An 18723-nucleotide genomic window follows, 5' to 3' on the forward strand; every position below is an offset into this window, starting at 1 on the left:
ATTAGACTGACTCACTGACGAGCACGGTCAGGTTGATGGATCTACTAATACAATGTTTTTGTTATTATGTACTCGACTGGATGGAGGGCGGTTCAGCTCTGTTTAACTATAGATTGTGGCGAGAGTTGAAGAATATGTGTTGCATATATTAAAACTGATTTTTGTTTAGTCAATAAATGTACTTCCTTTTGAGAACAAAGTAACTGTACTTCTATTAGCCAAGAACTTTTCCATGACACATAAAAATACAATGCCTTGTATCCATCACAAATTCACAATCTTTGTTTACATATCAGCAACTGCAAACAGGACTGAAAACGAGCAGTTGCATGACAATGCATAGAAATATAAAGTTTATATTTTGAGTCCTGCTTGGGACTTACTCCGTAAACTATAAGGTAGCCGTGTCAACATTTGGGATTCTCATGAATCTGCTAATATTGGCAAAGGCAATACCTTTTCGATCACTCTTCTTGGCTAAGTGGTTAGTAGCCATTTGGACTTTCAGGAATTTCACCTGATTTAACTGGTACTAGAAAACAGCGCGCGGCTTTTGCCGCGCGATTACAAGGGGATTTTGGCTTAGGGAACCAGTGGTAAGTCTAGTATCGGTCACGTTCAGTATCGCTCGTTGCTGTTGATCGCGTTGCCAGCGATAACCTGATGTGAAACTGGTTGTCTGATTACTCACAATAAACCGCTGTTTAATTTGTTTGTTTGGCCTGTTGACTCTATCTCAATATCGATTCCGAACAAGTTAAGGCATGACCACTTTATCAAAAAAAAAATGTTACAACAAGTAATCTGACGAGATAATAGCAATTAATGAAATCTGAGAATTAACACAAACATAGATACTTGGGGCAAGTATCAAACATAGATACTACAGATTGAAATTGCAGTAACGGTCAAAGTGTTAATGTTGTACACCAACAAACTGATTTAGTGACAATATTTGTAACTACTAAGTGAACAGATAGCGTGGAGGGGCTAAGGAGAAGAAACACTGGGCTAGGCTAACAACTTGGTGGGGGATGAGAGCCTCATCCATAATTCGTCACCCTGCAAGACCAAGTAACCAAAGCTGAGTGGTAATTCCTTTTATGGTTGTATATGTATACAAAAGTAACACATGTAGCCTTCAGAGTTGATTGCCAATTTATATATAAATACTATATTCAATTTCATGTAAGCAGCTAAGTTGACTGGACCTGGTGATGTTTTATGCCGCTGCCAGTGCTTCTTCCTTCTGCTACTTCCTGTTCAAGCTGGTGAAAGCTCATGTTTTTCCAAAAGCAGGTAACAGCATGACCTAGACTGTTAGTTATATGAAGTCATTGCAAAAGTTTGAATGTAATTGCACATAGCTGAAGGGATTAACTGAGAAATGCTTAGTAACCCTATATGAGTCCATGAGTGTATATTGCAGAGCAGGAGGTTTTGGCAAGACTCAATTGCGCAATGCTTATCACTAAATATAACTCTTTGATTATAGATTTAGATCCTTTCCTCTCTGATAACAGGAAAAATACATTTCTCTCTGATGAAAGGGAATACCGAATGGATTCTTGGTGCTGCTGTCGCATTGAATTCCTTTATCTTTCTCAGGAGGAAGAAAAGGCTCTGAATCATTTGTCTGTCGGGGAACCACTATCAGATGCAAAGCTAGACTCCATTGAATTGTCAGGCAAGGAGCAACGGGCCAATTTAGAATCAGGGGATGAGAGTTTAACAGATTGATATGAAGTTCTGATATTTAGATGTTTATATTAACCTTGTAGTCAATACAAAAGATGAGAGTTGTGCAGCATATGTACATGACAAGAGCTGCGTCTTTTCCAAAAGCTTTTATCTAAGCAATCTGGAGTATACACTTTTCCAAAAGGTTTTATGTAGACAGCAAAAGGGAGATCTGTAATTTTAGTCTCAGGATGAAAGATATATTCCCAGGATTTAACTTATTAAAACAAACTTTTTGTATGTACATAAGAAATGTATATAATTGTTACCTTGCCGGTTGCTCCTTTACTGTGAGCATCGCTTTTTCATCCTTGGATAATCTTCTTCGAGTTCCTGATTTAGATATGCAAACATGACTTTTTTATTTAAAGTATATATTTAAACAATTGGTTTTTAGACATATACATGTAAAAATATTTATACCTGTTTGCTGCTACCAGATTCTTAATGAAGGTCCATGTTTTCTGTTTCTCTAGTGGGTTGCACAACCTGTAGCAATGTTGAAAATTAAAGTATATGACAATTTGAAGCAGCTAAGACGAAAATTCTTAGAAATGATATGAATGTTTTAGATATGTACCTGATGCTCAATCTTTCTGGATCCTATAGGATTAAGTAGCGGTAAATTTTCATATGTTGCAGATGCACTTGAGCTGGATCCATTTGACAACACTTGGGTATGCCTGCTGCTGATCTGCGGTGCCGCCGGCGCAGATAGCCGGAGCCGGAGAGGTGTGGGGCCGTGGGGCTGGGGTCGCCGCCTCTCCCGACCTAGGGTTCGGGCCGCCGCTGCCTTTCCCTCCTCCGCCTGCTTGCGACGATGTCAAGACTGAATACAACATACAGGTTCAGGGGTGCCATTCAGTTAGCATTTCAGCTATTCAGCTAGTGTTCTAGCGTTCAAGTGAAAGTCGGCAAGGAAGCCAACGTTTCGTCGGGTTTCGTCTGCATCGTCAATGGTGCATCACACAGTCGTTAGGGTCTCAGCGATAAGCTGTAGCAGGTCACTTGGTTTCAGATCGGTAATAGTAACTTCAATGCAGTTAAAGTACTTCTTTTACGTTTACTGCTGTATGGATTGTAATAGAGGGATGCTCACCCTGAGAAGGGTACGTGGGAGAAAGTATCCTAATTAGAACCCTAGATTAGCAGTAGCTTCCTTTGGGCGTTGCCATGGTGTCTTGTTTAATGGCTACTGCTATGCTGAATACTCCATCCGTTCTTCAGTTCTGAATTATTTTCTCCCTTCTTTTGCTCTTGCTTGTTGTCGAGTTTCTCGGTTCCTGACAAATTGGTATCAGAGCCATTGTTCCTCGACGAATTCTCTCTTTCCATAGCCAGGTTCCACAGATCTTGTCCGATTGGCGAGGTGAGAGGGGGTTGTGACTCAATCACTTAAAATCCACCCTCCCACCCAGATTTGTGGAGCAACACTCCTTTCTTCCCAACAGATTGGCAATCTACTTCAAGGCAGCGAGGGTTGCATTCTAGAAAGGCCTTTGCCTATCTATCTACACTGGGAAATTTTCTTGAAAAATCTGATCTGTTGCAATCGAATCCGACGACAGTCATATCCACGCGACGTGGCTTTATATTTTGGCGGAGCTTGGCTGAGGTTTCAAGTAAAGAGATGCGCCAACAATCAAGCTAAGAGCAAGTATAATAGCATGTTGTAAGTAGGCTGAATGCTAAGGTGGAGGAGAGAGGAGGGGAGAGAGAGGAGAAGCAGACTGTAAACTTACAGCCCGCTTAGACATAGGAACCAAGAAACTTTGTGAGAGAGACAAGTGGGCCTTGTATCAATATTGAAGAGCTCATTAGTATATGGGTGGGCTGAGAGGTAGGCTGCAAAGATACTTACAGCCAGCAGCCGACTGTATTATTAGTCTTGCTTTAAGCTCTAATGGATCCAAAGTCCGGTGCCTACCGCTGCAGAACAGTACTGGAATGGAAAGGGTGCCCAGAAATTTTATGATAGCCACTAAGAATGCACTCACCTAACTAAGAATGCACTCACCTAGCAGAACTTCAAGGGCATTAGGACTGAAAGTTTATTGACATTTCAAATGCACTCACCTAGCAGAACAAAATGAAGTGTATTGGTAACAGCTTTGGAATCGGCATCCTTGATGTTCAGAAGTTATTCCCCACCAAACATCTGAGCTCTAAGTACAACAAACTGATATAAACTTTGCCCAATGAAGTTTCGCCAGATGACCCATGTAATGACACTCGGTCCTCGCCGAACATCATGCGACTCAAGGATCATCATGGATGGTTCATGCACCGCCGCTTGTCCACGATGATGCAGTAGCCGTTCTCCATAAGCACCGGCCGTGTTGAAGGTGATGCGGACGCGGCGCCCATCCCGCACTGCCACGTCTTGATACGCAGGCCGTTGACGTCGGAGTTCCGGATCACCACGCGCACCGCACCGTCACGTTCGCCGCGCATGCCTGCGAGTTGTGCACGCCCAGGCTGCCGATGCTGTGACGTTAGGAAATTAAAGGTGGCGTTCAGATTGAGGTGTTGCAGCGTGCGTGTGCATTCTTCGTTCCATGGCCAATTAAATTCAAACTAAATCCATATAATCTGATCATCTAGCTTATTTTTTTCAATAAAGGAAACTTTATTAAATTCCAAGGTATTATAACATCAAGATGATAGACCTCAGGAAAAACATTTTCGATCAATGCATAACGAGGGTACATACATCCAAAAGAACCAAAGGGTATGTGCACGTTAATGACTATCAATCTCAAGACTAAACCACTCACGATGTGCCTGAGTAAAAAACTCCTTAACCACATGCACCAATTGTTAAGATGCCACTACAATCAAATCCTATGAAGATAGCTATGTAGGATATAGCCTAAATATGAAGCCAATCGATGATTGAGTAGATAACTTGCAAAGGATCGGAGAAAAAGTATGTTTCATTTAAAAATGAAACCATTCATGCATAGTAATAGTGACCAACAAGTAATTATCATCCTTAGTAGGACCAGTGGTTTTGATTCTTTCATGTGACTTATGGCTAACTTTTCGTGTGAGCTTCTTCTCTTCGTGTTAGCGGCCGCTTGGCAAAATATGGAATGTGTAGTATAGGATGACGAATCATAATATGCAGAAGAAAATGAGTTGGAGCTAAGAGCATCTCCAGCAGATTGCTCATAAGATCCCAGTACCAAATTTTTTTCAGCAATAGCCAAAAACTGATTTGGTAATTTTATCATACTGATTTGATTAGCATTTAGCAATCGATGATTGATGCACCTGTGCCGACTTCGACATCCGCACGAGTTGTGTCTTGTGTGTGTACGCAGGTTGCGAGATTTTGAAACATGAGATCTACTCCGAGATAACTGACTCACGAATGGTGCAGAGTCTCCATTTCGACCACACGATTAGTATATAAGATACGGTATATCTTTAGCATACTAGTCTATACAACTATCCGTCGTCTTGGATACGTGAACCCGGAACCATGGACGCCGCCGGAGAACTAGGCGACGACGCGGAACTCGCGGCGCTGCGGGACGTCCTGGCCGCGCTCGGGGCCACTGCCCCGCGCGGCTCGTCTACCTGAAGACGCTCACTACAAGCGACGTAGATGAGAAGCTGAAGCGGCTGCAGATTCCCTGCGGGCGCAGCGTTGCCGCCGCCGCCGCCGCCAACGGCGACGTGAGTGCCCTCTCGGCGTTCCTCACGGCCGGCGAGAAGTACTGCGTGGGCGAGGACATCAGGACGACCATGATCACCACTTCCGCCACGAGCGGGGGATCGTCGTGCCGGTCTTCGACCGCTTCGGCCGGCGGTTCGGCATGAGGCTGAGAAAGATCCAGGCGAACAGGAGCTACCGGTTCTTCGGCAGCGAGTGGGAGCGTTTCGTGAGGGACAACCACCTCGCAGAAGGCATGGCGGCGGCGAAAGGAATGGGGCGGGAGTTGAGGGTCGAGCTGTGGGCGTTCCGCTCGCCGGAGCTCGCGGCAGTTGGCCACAACCCCGACGGGGCTCTAGGGATGGCGATCCTGACAAAAATTAAGGAGAAAGCTAGGACATAGGCAATTGTACGGTGAGTAATGCACAAATTTCCGTCTTGAATGTCAGTGTCATCTGTGGAATCAATGTTCAAATCTGTGCCAAACTCATCCGCGCGTGTTAGTTTTGTTGGCTCTAACTGATAATGGTTTAAACGATGATATTCCTTCCGTATCGAAATATTTATCGTTGTTAACTTTTTCTAGCAACGTCTGACCATTCGTCTTGTTCAAAAAATTATTGCAAATGTACGAAAAGATAAGTCAAATGTAATGTTGAAGTAGGTCACGAACAAAATAGATGATACTTACATAATTTTTTTTTGAATAAGACGAATGGTCAAATGTTGTGACTAAAAGTCAACAACGACAAATATTTTGATTACGGAGGTGGTATGCTTCAATGTAATATAATTATATGTTTGGAAATTTGAGTTTGGTTTATATTTGTCTCTTGAACATCAATTTTGTTGGCTAGATATTTCTTCGATTGGATCCTAGCTCTCTAGATGATTCCAGTGATCCAAGGTGCATGTTCTCATGTATATGGTCTTCCACCGCTATATAATCGCTTTCACTCATGTATAGGAATCCCTTGCACCTTAGCTGATTTCTAGAGGGGGCAGCACTAGTACTCTCGATAGATTACCAATATTTTAACCAAATTAATCACTCTTCCTCCACAGAAAACTGCAAAAACAGGACCCCTCTGGTTTACACTATCCTCCGTCCCTGCCTCTAACTACAAATATATATCATTTTTTACATAAATACATTTGTGTTGTACATTGTCATTTGAATTACATGCTACCAAATTTTTTTTATAGCATTGATAGAGTGTGTCCCTCTTGGGGTTGATTTCCAAGTGTTAACTCCGTTTCTCACTTGTCCTTTGGTTACAGATGGCTCAGCCCGTGCACGTTGCAGTCGGTACGGATGGCACCACCTACTCACGGTGCCTTCACTACGAGGGTTTCCCAGCCGTGCTGTGGGACACCCTGCGCTCTTTCGGGTACCAGTCGCCGCCGGTTTATGCGGGATGTGCGTACCAGGACCGAGGGATTCCGCGGAGCCGCGTGCACGTGCGGGTGCCCCCGCCTCCGGATCAGCCACAGTGGCCGCTGTTGGAGGTGGTGGCCGAGGGACACACGCTCCACGACACCTGGGAGTTTGCAGCCTTGCAGACCCTGATACAGTTCTGCCGGGCACACCCTCTTGAGATCGTGCTGGACCCGATTGGGTTGTTCCCTGCCCGGGATACGAGGGACCCGGACTGGCTGGATCGTATGGAGCATATGGACTTGCTCGGGCTTATGGATCCACAACGCACGATTTTTGTTTCAGCTCGTTGCCTGAACGTGTTCTACAGGATGGTCGAGCTGCAGAGCCGAGCGATGGCTACGGTGATCGGGATGGCAGTGGCCAACCAGGTTGCCTTGTCTACCGTGCAGAGTGGCATGGTGGACCAGTCGCTTGAGCTGGTACAGAAGGATGTCCAGATTGCTGAGATGCAGGACAAGATTACTCGTTTGGAGGAGGAGATCGTGGATATGGAGCATGATATGGAGATCTTGGCTGACCAGTTCTATGATGTGAATATGGAGCTGGCGAATGCCAATGAGCACCTGCAGGAGCATCACGATGAGCTTAATGCCATTCACGCTTTAGAGGTACAGCAGGATGAGCCGATGGCCCAGGAGGAGGAGCCTGAGGAGATCGAGGGCTTTTCGAGCATGGACTATGAGGAGGCCTCTCCGCAGCCTCCAGTTGGCGATGCTCACTCTCCGGTCCTTAGCTTTGCCTCCGTGGGCAACCTTGATGACTTCTAGTTGTGTTGACCTGTTGTTGAGCAGTTCTCTTTTGTTTTTACTCCTCGATGACCTATATTTTGGCCAGTGATGTAATAGGTTAGCTTGAGTTGAGTATTTGGATGTTGAACAACTGATCCTAGGAAGGATTGTCATTGCTACCTCTAGTGTAATGTCTGAAAAATGTGGCAGAATTGCAGTGACTGTTTCTCCTCAGTTTTACCCCTGTCTCCACTCATTTTTGAGCCAAAGTTCGAATCCCAAAGTTGTGCGAAAACTTCTGTTCTAACTACTTGTAAATTTTCAGCTCCTTCGGATCTGTCAAACGCCCGCTAGAGCCAAAATCCCACTGCTCAGCTTGCTGAAAAATCAGCTGGACAACAACCTGCTAGAACATCTAAACGACCTCTTTCCCTTCCTTTTCGGTCAACAAGCGTAACATGAAAGTGGTTGTGTACGACATATGCTAACCCTCGCTTAAGGATGAGAACCTTGTGCACTTCGAAGAAGAGATATGCCCCTACTCAATAAAGTTGATTGTTGCTTTTGCACCATTGGCAAGACTAGTGTTTATCATTTCCGCACATAATGTTTGCTTATGGTTAAACGAGGTTTTGGGGCTATGTGACTAATGGAAAGGTGAACCTTGCAGATGGCGCATCGCACACGCTCCGGCTCCGTTCCTAGTGGCAGCGAGGTGCCTCCCCCACCTCCGCCTCCGACTACCCTCGAGTCGATCTTGGCGGCTCAAACCGAGCTGCTGAGGCACATTGCTCAGGGGCAGCAGCAGCAGCCCCAGGGAGGAAGGGCCCATCAACAGCCCCATGTTGCTCGCTACGAGGATTTTCTGGGGATCCAGCCTCCTCTGTTTCACAAGACGGAGGACCCGCTTGACGCCGATGCCTGGATTCGTGCTATCGAGTCCAAGTTCTCCCTTCTCACCGCCCATAGCCCGGATGAGAACAAGGTTCGGTTCGCCGCGCAGCAGTTGTGTGGTTCTGCTCTCCTGTGGTGGGATCACTACCACGCCATGCAGCCGACCGACCACGTCGTCGGTTGGGAAGAATTCAAGACGGCGTTCATGGGCCATCACATCCCTGAGGGTCTTCTGGAGCGCAAGCTCAACGAGTTCCTTGCTCTCACCTAGGGAGGCCGCGATGTCCTGCACTATGCGCAGGCTTTCAATGACCTGTGTCGCTATGCAGGCTATCATGCGGACTCCGATGAGAAGAAGAGGGACCGCTTCTGCAGAGGCTTGAGTTTGGAGCTCAAGGAAAGGCTGAATCCCATCAAAGTGGATTCCTACAATGAACTGGTGAACCTGGCAATTTCCCAGGAAGATTGCATGAGGGCCCTCAAGGCCGACATGAAGAGGAAGGCCCCAATGCCGGCACCCGGCCCACCTGCCCAGAAATACAGAATGGTTCCCCCACAAGCGCCTCGCAGGCCCGCACAGCCTGGGAGATGGGTTGCTCGACCTCCACCGCAGGCAGCACCTCGTTCCCCCGGATTCCAGCCGCAAGGGCCCCGACCTGCTCTCCCTGTGCCGCCGCGCCCAGTCATGGGAAACCGCTATTTCACTTGCGGGAACACAGGACACTTTGCCTAGGACTACCCCCGCAACAAGAATCAACGACCCGGTCAGAGCAACGCACTGGGCAACAAGGGGAAGACGCCGAAGGTTCAGGTCCGACAAGGCCGGCTGAACTTCACCACCCTTGCTGAACTTCCAGAGGGCGCACCAGTGATGACGGGTACCTTTTCTATCTATAACCAACCCGTCCTTATTCTGTTTAATTCGGGAGCATCTCATAGTTTCATTGGGACTAGAATCAGTGCTAAGTGTGGGTTAGATTTCTGTCACACCAAAAGTACTTACATAATCTCTACCTCCGGTGGGAAGGTAGCTTCACACCAAGTGAGCCGCAGAGTACCTATCCAGTTGGGGAGAACCCTTCTCAAGGAAGACCTGCTTACCTTTGGGATAGACGGAATATATATTATCTTGGGTATGGATTGGATGACCCGACACCGAGTGACCCTAGATATCCCTGCCAGAGCAATCCATATAAATTCACCCAAGTATGGTAGCTCAACTATACACTTACCTCCCCGAGAGTGCCAAACTTCTTGTGCCTATTCTGTGTCTGAAGCCCGTTTATAAGATATCCCAGTGGTGTGCAAGTATCCCGATGTGTTTCCAGATGATTTGCCGGGTATGCCGCCTGATAGAGATATCGAGTTTGCCATTGAGTTGCAACTAGGTACTGCCCCAATTTCAAAGAGACCATACCGGATGCCACCAGCCGAACTGGCAGAAATGAAAACTCAGGTGCATGAATTGTTGGAAAAGGGTTTTATTCATCCAAGTACATCACCTTGGGGTTGCCCCACCCTGTTTGTGGAAAAGAAGGATGACAGTCTGCGTATGTGTGTGGACTATCGACCTCTGAATGTGGTGACGATAAAGAACAAGTACCCACTACCCCGCATTGATGTTCTGTTCGATCAGTTAGCTGGAGCTAAAGTGTTTTCCAAAATTGACCTCCGTTCTGGCTACCATCAAATCAAGATTCGCCCGTGCGACATTCCAAAGACTGCCTTCTCTACACGGTATGGACTCTACGAGTACTTAGTCATGTCGTTTGGGCTTACTAATGCACCGGCTTATTTCATGTATCTCATGAATTCGGTGTTTATGCCCGAACTCGACAAATTCGTTGTGGTATTCATTGACGATATCTTGGTGTACTCGAAGAATGAGGAAGAACATGCAGAGCACCTACATACTATACTCTAACATTTAAGAGACCACCAACTCTATGCCAAATTCTCTAAGTGTGACTTCTGGCTGGACAGTGTTAAATTCTTGGGACACACCATATCGAGAGATGGTATAGCAGTAGACCCAAGCAAAGTGCAAAAAGTAATGGACTGGAAGCCGCCCACTTCAGTGCATCAGATTCGAAGTTTTCTTGGTTTAGCAGGTTACTACCGTCGCTTCATTCCTGACTTCTCAAAAATATCTAAGCCAATGACGGAACTGCTAAAGAAAGGAAGTAAGTTTGTGTGGAGCGACAAATGTGAAGAAGCTTTCCACACCTTGAGACAATTATTGACCTCTGCGCCAGTTTTAGCTCAGCCCGACACCACCAGGCCATTTGACGTGTATTGCGATGCCTCTAGCACTGGACTTGGTTGTGTTCTTATGCAAGACAGCCGAGTCATTGCCTATGCCTCGCGAGCGTTATGGCCACATGAGTTGAATTACCCCACCCATGATCTCGAGTTAGCAGCAGTCGTTCATGCTTTGAAATTATGGAGGCATTATCTCATGGGAACCCGATGCAACATCTACACAGATCACAAGAGTCTTAAGTATATATTCACACAAGCAGACCTCAACATGCGTCAGAGAAAATGGTTAGAATTAATCAAGGATTATGACCTAGAAGTGCATTATCACCCAGGTAAAGCCAACGTAGTTGCAGATGCTCTCAGCCGCAAGATCCATTGTAACTGCTTATCGACGATTAATTATGCCGAGACCCTGTGTCATGAAATGGCTAAACTCAACTTGGAAATTGTTCCACACGGCACCTTAAGTCATATTTCTCTAGAGCCCACCCTGCTTGACCAAATAATTCTAGCACAACTAGAGGACAAAGAGATAAACCTTATCAAAGGAAAACTTGCACAGGAGGATGAGGGATATAAACGCTTCCGACAGGATTGGAAAGGAGTGGTACATTATGAAGCTCAACTTGTAGTTCCAAATGATCCCGAGCTTAAGAAACAAATTCTGGACGAAGCACACCTTTCCAAGTTCTCGATTCACCCCAGTAGTACCAAGATGTATCACGACCTCCGATAAAATTTCTGGTGGAGTGGGATGAAACCCGACATTGCACGATATGTTTCAGAGTGTGATACCTGTCAGCAAGTCAAGGCAAGCCACTTGAGGGTAGCTGGCCCCTTGCAGCCGCTGCCTATTCCCTCGTGGAAATGGGAAGACATAAGCATGGACTTTATAGTCGGACTAACCAATACCTCCCGCAAGCATGACTCCATATGGGTTATAGTAGACCGACTAACCAAAACAGCACATTTCCTTCCAGTACACACCACCCACGCCATACAGAAATATGCAGAACTGTACCTTGACCGGATTGTTTCCTTGCATGGTGTACCTAAAACGATCATCTCCGATCGAGGTAGTCAGTTTGTAGCACGTTTTTGGGAGCAGTTGCAATTTTCACTTGGCACTAAATTGATTCGTAGTTCCATATATCATCCTCAGACCGATGGGCAAACTGAAAGGGTTAATCAGATTTTGGAAGATATGTGACGCGCCTGTGCTATTCATTATGACAAGAACTGGGACAAGTGTTTGCCATTAGCGGAATTTTCCTACAACAATAGTTACCAAGCTAGCCTGAAAATGGCACCTTTCGAGGCCTTGTATGGACGCAGATGCCGAACCCCACTAAGCTGGTCGCAACCCGGAGAGCGAACGGTGTATGGACCTGACCTGGTCTTGGAGGCCGAAGAAAAAGTGAGAGTTATCCGCGAAAATCTCAAGGCCGCCCAGTCTCGACAGAAGAGCTATTCCGATCAAAGAAGAAGACCTATCCAATTTGAGGATGGGGATTTTGTATACCTACAAATTTCACCGACCAAAGGCGTACAACGTTTTGGAGTAAAGGGAAAGTTAGCCCCGCGCTATATTGGTCCCTATGAGATCGTAGAGGTGTGTGGACCTGTAGCGTATCGAATTAAACTTCCAGAGAAGATCGCAGCAATACACGATGTTTTCCATGCCTCACAACTCAAGAAATGCATCCGGGTTCCAACTGAAATCATTGCCCCGGAAGAATTGGAGCTCGAACCCGATTTATCATATAAAGAGTATCCTGTCAAGATCCTTGATCGGAAGGAAAGACATACTCGTGGGCAAATGGTGAAAATGTACAAAATCCAGTGGAGTAACCATACGGAAGATGAAGCGACATGGGAGACGGAAGAGTATCTCAACGCTAACTTCCGCGGTTTTCTTTTCGATCAGGGAGGTACGTTGCACCAGCCACACTAGTTCTTTCTGCACTTGAATCTCAGGGCGAGATTCCTTTAAGGGGGGTAGGCTGTAACAACTCTACCTAAATTAAGTGCTTTTAACTATAAACCAGTGGTTAATCCCTAATTAAAGAGGTGAAATGACCATTATGACCCTAAGAAGCTCTTTTTGGAGTTTGGAATAAAACTTGGAATTTTATATACAAACTTAAGTTTATGCCCAAATAAGAGTTGTAAAACTTTTTAATTCAAACAACTTTCGTTAAAGGCCTTTGACTGATTCGGAGTGGAAGGAAGTTAAAAACCGCAATCAAAACCGGAATACTCAAGAACTCTAAAAACCTCGTAAGTCCTGGAATTCGAGTTTTCCTCCATCTTTGGAAGCTTTTATCTCACAAATTCCTATCTAAACTCAAGGCAGGCCCTTAATGAAGTTGTAGTACCTCGAGTGTGTTCCAACTTTGTTACACTGACCTAGGTCCAACTCGGGCCAAAACCTGTTCAAAACCTCGGTCAAAGTAAGGTAAAACAGTTAACTCATCCCTGATGCCTTAAAATCCTAAGTCTGGAATTCCAGATTTTTAGCAAACTTTGGCATGAAATATCTTCAAATCCTTTCACAATCTAAACTGACACCTTAAGCAAAGTTTAAAGAACGTCCAGTTTTGAGCAAGTTTGTTTAAAAGAGTTTTGGAAGTTGTGTTGAAAAATTCGGAAAAAGATCTCCCCAAAGCTGGTCGGGCTTGCTGCCTGAAGGGAGCCTCGACGCCCGCGCGCCAGAGCACGTTCGCTCGCGCGCCGTGCGCCGCGTGGCCGTTGGCCACCGGCAGCTCGCCGGCGCGCTATCACTGGCGTGATAGCGATAGGGCGAAGGCCACGGGCCCAACCCGCGCCTGCGACAGGACGGGGCGAATGCTGGGCTAGCCAACCGCCGACCGCGCTGGTGTCGTCTTCCGCCTGCCACGGCTCTACTCCACCAACCCCGTTCTGCCCGTCCGCCGGAGAAGCTGCCACGCCCACGGCGTCCCGCGCCTCCGCCTGCTCGCACAACCCGCACGGTAGACCTCCGCCTCGCCCGCCCGACAGACCGGAAGCCCTAGATGCGCGTCGCCCAAGGCCAACTGCCGCCGGAGACCACCCGGAGCTCCGCCTCCTCTGCCCAATGGCGCCGCTGGCCAATGGCCACCTTGCTCACGCACTCGCCGCTCCCGGCCTTATCCCTCCCCTACCGGAGCCTCGCCTCGACCCTCCGCTCCACCTCGGCCCTATAAAAGGGCCCCCCTCACCGGCAACGCCACCCCTTTGCCACCGACCGCACACGCGCCACCGCTTTCTCCTCTGCGCCGCAGCTAAGCTCCCGTGGAGCTCACCCCTCTGCGCCACCCCGCACTCCGGCGACTTCGCCGCCACACTCTTGAGGAAGTTTCCCTCTCCGCTCAAGCCACTTCCCCCAACCCACCAGCCGCCTGTTCCTCCGCACGGTGCTAGAGCTTGCTTGTTGTCCACATGAAGCACCGCCGCCGCCGGAGCACCGTCGAACCTCACCGCCGCCCAAGCCTTAGCGCCTTAGCCCTTCCACCAAAGCCTGTTCCTTCCCGACCCCAAGACTTCACCCGTAGGCCTAAAGGTAAGCTGCTGACCCCCTTCTCAGTTCGCCCGACCCCTTTTCTTTTCGTTTCGCCCGACCCCTTTTCTTTTCGTTTCGCCCGACCCCTTTTTCTGTCTCGCCCGACCCTGTCAGTTTCGCCGACCCTTATCCGCCTCGCTCGAGGGCTCGGCTGTATCTTTTTCTTTGACCTGAGGGTATCTGTGTAATATTTCGGGGACTTCTCTATGTTAAATCCGAGGACCCCGGTACAGTTATTCCTTAAGTCTAAGGGTCAGATCATAAGTTTCTCCCAATCCGACCCTTTTATCCTGTTCTCCACCAACTGAAGTTGGACTCCCCCACCTTTCCTATAGCTTTGCTACAAGTGTCTGAGTTAAAACGTGCAAGTGTTGTTGAAATAACCATCTAAAATGTTTAACCCCTGCATTGCACTTCCGTGTAGAGCTAAATCTCGCCGACGGAACTTACGAGCTCCACCCGGCACCGGAAGAAGACCCCGCTGCGGAGCTTCACCCCTTCGAAGGCGAGCCCGAACCAGAGCAAGACCCCGTGGACTCACAAGCTTTTCCTGAAGGCAAGCCCCGGAGCATAAATTCCTATCTTGAATACTTGCAATACTATTGAATGCTTTGATTGCGCATTTACGTTTCTAGGAGTTGTAATGAAACCTTAGATGTATGAACTTAGTACCTTGTTTGAATATTAGTTGCTAAAGTCGAGTAGTTTGAATGCTTAATAGGCATCAGTAAAAGTCGAGTGATTTCCTGTCACTCGCGAGTTATAGGAGTTGAATGTTTACTTATGTTGCAAGCTATAAGGACGACGGACGGGGTCAGGCTTATGTTCGATACTTGGTGGTTTTTTCCGTCTGTCTAAATGAAATTGATCTAAGGTTGAAACGTGTCAGCGTTCGTGATCAAGTGTTTGAAAGTACTAATCTCATACCTAGTATGGGATGGGGAAGCCTAGTACCTGATTGAACTAGGGCGTGGCATACCCTCCTGCTATCCTTGGAACGTCGTTCCCATGGTGCATCATGTGGGTGCAAGTGCGGTCATAGTTGTTGGAGGTATGCCCTAGAGGCAATCATAGAGATGATGATATTCCATTTGTATCCATGATTTGTATATTGTGTTCATTTAATATCCATTAAAGGCTAGTTGAATTGATTTGCAATTATGTGAATTGTATGTGAAACTCTTTACTTGTATGGTTATTCTAAAGTTGTCCCTAGTCGGAGTTCATGTGAGGACACACATGAATATTAGACTAGCACATGTATTAGTTGATGACTATGTTTCACAAGTCATGGATATGGAGATGTTGAACTAACAATGTGGACACATGTGGAGACATGTGCTAGGACTGACCCAACACGAGAAGTAGTTCTCTCTTTAAACAACATATACGCTTTGTCCTTAGACCTGAGATTGTCGCATGTATTCTAGATGTGGATCGACCTACTTAGGGGCTATCAAACGCTACGCCGTAATAGGGTAGTTATAAAGGTAGCTTTCGGGTTTGTCAAGAAGCATGCTATGAGACATGGTCAATCAAGATGTGATTTGCCCCTCTCTGATTGAGAGTGATATCTCTGGGCCCCTCGAGTGATCGGATCCGAAAATGCATGGTCATGCTATGTACGGTTAAGAGTTAACCTACAAAGGGATTCCGAATCACAGGATCGAGAAAGAGCGGTCGGCTTGAAGCTAGACCAAATATCGTGAGGCAAAGGGAATATCATGTATATTATGTTGTGATGGTTCATCTGATATGATCTTCGTGTGCGTATAGGAGTTGGCACGTCTTGCTAGAGGCCGCTACCGACTATTGGGCCGAGTAGGAGTACTCGGGCCATGTCTATACGTATCCGAACCCACAGGGTCACACACTTAAGGGGCTGGAAGCCCAATTCGGATCTGATCCGAGTTGGATTAGGTTTAGAAGTACTAATGGGCCTCGGACCCAGAGGCCCGTTAGGAACCTCTATAAATAGAGGGGTGGGGGCGCCCTAGGGTTTACACCTTTTTGGCGAAACACATCTGCCGCGCCTCCCACGCCCTCGCCTGTTGCAACTCGCGGATCTAGCAGTCCAGCTTGCGATGCTTCCTCCCTGCACGTGTGGATACCTTGGAGGTGTTGCGCCTGCAGCACTTGGACGAGCCGCCGATGAGCCACGACGAGCCGACGACGAGCCGCGTGTTGGAGGTATGCCCTAGAGGCAATCATAGAGATGATGATATTCCATTTGTATCCATGATTTGTATATTGTGTTCATTGAATATCCATTAAAGGCTAGTTGAATTGATTTGCAATTATGTGAATTGTATGTGAAACTCTTTACTTGTATGGTTATTCTAAAGTTGTCCCTAGTCGGAGTTCATGTGAGGACACACATGAATATTAGACTAGCACATGTATTAGTTGATGACTATGTTTCACAAGTCATGGACATGGAGATGTTGAACTAACAATGTGGACACATGTGGAGACATGTGCTAGGACTGACCCAACACGAGAAGTAGTTCTCTCTTTAAACAACATATACGCTTTGTCCTTAGACCTGAGATTGTCGCATGTATTCTAGATGTGGATCGACCTACTTAGGGGCTATCAAACGCTACGCCGTAACAGGGTAGTTATAAAGGTAGCTTTCGGGTTTGTCAAGAAGCATGCTATGAGACATGGTCAATCAAGATGGGATTTGCCCCTCTCTGATTGAGAGTGATATCTCTGGACCCCTCGAGTGATCGAATCCGAAAATGCATGGCCATGCTACGTACGGTTAAGAGTTAACCTACAAAGGGATTCCGAAGCACAGGATCGAGAAAGAGCGGTCGGCTTGAAGCTAGACCAAATATCGTGAGGCAAAGCGAATAGCATGTATATTATGTTGTGATGGTTCGTCTGATATGATCTTCGTGTGCGTATAGGAGTTGACACGTCTTGCTAGAGGCCGCTACCGACTATTGGGCCGAGTAGGAGTACTCGGGCCATGTCTATACGTATCCGAACCCAGAGGGTCACACACTTAAGGGGCTGGAAGCCCAATTCGGATATGATCCGAGTTGGATTAGGTTTAGAAGTACTAATGGGCCTCGGACCCAGAGGCCCGTTAGGAACCTCTATAAATAGAGGGGTGGGGGCGCCCTAGGGTTTACACCTTTTTGGCGAAACACATCTGCCGCGCCTCCCACGCTCTCGCCTGTTGCAACTCACGGATCTAGCAGTCCGGCTTGCGATGCTTCCTCCCTGCACGTGTGGATACCTTGGAGGTGTTGCGCCTGTAGCACTTGGACGAGCCGCCAACGAGCCACGACGAGCCGCGGCACGAGGGCGATCTTGCTGCACGTGGACGAGCTGCTGAGGAGCTGCTGGACGTTGACGTGATCGACTACGTACGACTACGTTGATCGACTACGTACGACTATGTTGATTGTCTTCACCGCATCGATGCAAATCTACATCTTCCGCACCAGTAGTGCGTCGAGTGGTAATCCCGTGATCCTTATACGGCAGTTCTTCCTGGTTTTACGCGGTAGAATTTTTGATTTGCGCTAGTGTAGCCTACCTCGTATCGCAACAATAGTACGGCAGAGGCTGGGATTATGGAGCATTGCATGCCAAAGGCAGTTGGCCCTGACACGTGCCTAAGAGATCGATGGGGATAGCTAACAAATGAAGCGACCCTTCATGGTGCGCAGATGTCGTGAGATTAGGTTCGCCATGCTTGGTTAATAAATTCGAATTGATTCGTTTGCCTCTCACAGTTTGGGACTACTTGATCGCTATTCTGCACTGAGTAACGATGAAACATGATTAAGAGATTAAGTTGATGTTTGTCATAAATTGCTTGGAAACTATGCTTGCTTAGAATAGTTGTTAATCTAGACTGGATGAAGAATGTAGAACATAAGCTAAAATATTGAAAGTAAGGACCAACTGTAGACGCTTTTGGCAAAGCAAACCCAAAGCCAGAAGGCCTTTCATGTCTAAGTTTTGGTGAAAAATAGCTATCACCCGACGGGTCAGTCTTGCTGAGTACTAGTTGCTCAGCTTTGTTGTGGCTTAATCTTTTCAGGTGATGTCAATAGTTTGGTTGCTGGCACCACTTGGCCTACCCAGCTCCCTCCGGGCTGGACAGTCGAGTGGGATCCCTCCTCGGACGGCGAGGGAAGGGATTTTTGATGTCATGATCGGCTCCGTCGTGATGTCATGTATCGACGTTTAGCTTCCGCTTGTTTTAATTGACTTTTTGAACCTTGCATCTTATTTTGAATTTTAGAACTCTGATGTAATAATTTAAGAGACTAAGTTGTGTGATGGAATGTTGTAATCTCTGTGCTACTCATCTTCGCGTGAGCGATGCTTCTCGATCCTGTTCAGGTGGTTAATCGGATGAAATCCGACGGTCGACCAGGTTGACTTGCTTAAAGTGCATAATCGCGTGTTA

Source organism: Setaria viridis, chromosome 3, assembly GCF_005286985.2.
Source record: "Setaria viridis chromosome 3, Setaria_viridis_v4.0, whole genome shotgun sequence".
Taxonomy (NCBI): domain Eukaryota; kingdom Viridiplantae; phylum Streptophyta; class Magnoliopsida; order Poales; family Poaceae; genus Setaria; species Setaria viridis.